We start from the raw sequence: 2,632 nt of genomic DNA, 5'->3' as shown, positions 1-2,632 counted from the left end.
TAAAATGGGTGGGGGGGAGAATTCCCTCATCAATCGACACACAGTACCCCATAATGACAAAGCGAAAACCGTAAAAAAAAAATGGTGCCATAAATATATATATAACAAAAAATATATCTTATTTACCTAAGTATTCAGACCCTTTGCAATGTGACTTGAAATTGAGCTCAGGTGCATCCTGTTTCCATTGATCATCCTTGAGATGTTTCTACAACTTGATTGATTGATTTTTTTTTACTTTACAGCCTTATTCTAAAATGGGTGAAATATGTTTTCCCCCTCATCAATCATTTGCAAAGTGAAAACCGTTTTTAAAAATTTGTGCAAAAAAAATATATATATATATATATAACAACAAAATACCTTATTTACTTAAGTATTCAGACCCATAAGTATTCAGACCCTTTGCAATGAGCCTTGAAACTGAGCTCAGGTGCATCCTGTTTCCATTGATCATCTTTGAGATGTTTCTACAGCTTGATTGGAGTCCAACCTGTGATAAATGCAATTGATTAGGACATGATTTGGAAAGGCACACACCTGTCTATATAAGGTCCCACAATTGACAGTGCATGTCAGAACAAAAACCAAGCCATGAGGTTGAAGGAATTGTCCGTAGAGCTCTGAGACAGGATTGTGTTGATGCATAGATCTGGGGAAGTTACCAAAACATTTCTGCAGCATTGAAGGTCCACAAGAACACAGTGGTCTCCATCATTCTTAAATTAAAGAAGTTTGGAACCACCAAGACTCTTCTTAGAGCTGGCCATCCGCCCAAACTGAGCAATCGGGGGAGAAGAGCCTTGGTCAGGAAGGTGACCAAGAACCCGAAGGTCACTCTGACAGAGCTTCAGAGTTCCTCTGTGGAGATGGGAGAACCTCTCAGAAGGACAACCATCTCTGCAGAACTCCACCAATCAGACCTTTATGGTAGAGAGGCCAGACAGAAGCCACTCCTCAGTAAAAGGCACATGACAGCCTGCTTGGAGTTTGCCAAAAGGCTCCTAAAGACCTCTCAGACCATGAGAACCAAGATTGAACTCTTTGGCCTGAATGCCAGGAAACCTGGCACCATCGCTTCGGTGAAGCATGGTGGTGGCACCATCATGCCGTGGGGATGTTTTTCAGCGGCAGGGACTGGGAGACTAGTCAGGATCGAGGGAAAGATGAACGGAGCAAAGTCAGATATCCTTGATGAAAACCTGTTCAAGAGCGCTCAGGACCTCAGACTGGGGCGAAGGTTCACCTTCCAACAGGACAACGACCCTAAGCACACAGCCAAGACAACACGGGAATGGCTTGAGGCCCAGCCAGAGCCCGGATTTGAACCCAATCTAACATCCCTGGAGAGACCTAAAAATAGCTGTGCAGGGATGCTCCACATCCAACCTGACAGAGCTTGAGAGGATCTACAGAGAAGAATGGAAGAAAGTCCACAAATATAGGTCTGCCAAGCTGGTAGCGTCATACCGAAGAACACTCAAGGCTGTAATCGCTGCCAAAGGTTCTTCAACAAAGTACTGAGTAAATGGTCTGAATACTTACGTAAATGTTATATTTCAATGTTATTTTTTTCATATACATTTACACAAAAAAACAACCGTGTTTGCTTTGTCATTATGGGGTTATGTGTGTAAATTGATGAGAAAATCAATTTTAGAATAAGGCTGTAACGTAACAAAATGTTGAAAATGTCAACGGGTCTGAATACTTTGCGAATGCACTGGATGATTTTACTGATAATATGGCACTTCATAACTTCAGGCTCAGTGTTCATTCGTTTGAATGCAAATCACCTACGAACAAATGTTTTTTTAATGGGTCTCTCAACAACTGTGCCCATGTGGCTGTCACCTTGCTTATAGTTGCAGTGTTTACATTGCTATCCTTGGTCTACGACTGTCTGGGTATTGTTCTGGTGTTAAATGTAAGTCAGATGTCCTTTGAATTATTGAAACTTATTTCCCTACTCTGGTAAAAAAAAAGAAAAATGTATTATGAACTCTGCAATGAATGTGTGTGTTACAATTTACTATTTGACTATGATGTTTGTGTGATAATGTGCCAATACGCAATGCATTTATCAATCTGTATATCAAATTGTGAAACAGTGAAGTTCCACCTTGAATTGTGCATGTATTTACCTACCACATGATGTCGCTATAACATGAATAAAACGATCATAAAAAGGCTCCATTTGAAAACTAGGCTACCTACAGTATTGTCCTCTTGCCTTAATGTCATTATTCACCCTTCAATGATTAATATAGATCCAGAGCTGTAGGTGTTTGTCCATTGGTAGTGTCCCCCTAAGAACAATGTCCAATTTCTGACACAATAAAGCTAAGTTTGGTAAAAATTGTGGTATGTGGATGATGGTCAAGAACTATAAATGGATTTTTTTTTTTTTTTGTCATTTCACGAAATGTGTTTTTTAGACAAGGGGTTTTTCTGGGGTACTGGGGTAACATGAGAAAAACATGTATCTAAAAAATAACTCAATGAAGTTACTTGTAGATGGTTTGGGCATGATTTGAAATATGGTAATTTAGGTACCACTGACTTGCATTGGATCACCTTAAATGTTACTGCTTTATTAAAAACTGATTACAATGTGTATCTCTAAACAAGT

The sequence above is a fragment of the Oncorhynchus keta genome, chromosome 7 (assembly GCF_023373465.1).
Source record: "Oncorhynchus keta strain PuntledgeMale-10-30-2019 chromosome 7, Oket_V2, whole genome shotgun sequence".
Lineage (NCBI taxonomy): Eukaryota > Metazoa > Chordata > Actinopteri > Salmoniformes > Salmonidae > Oncorhynchus > Oncorhynchus keta.
Note: the sequence above shows the minus strand (reverse complement) of the source record.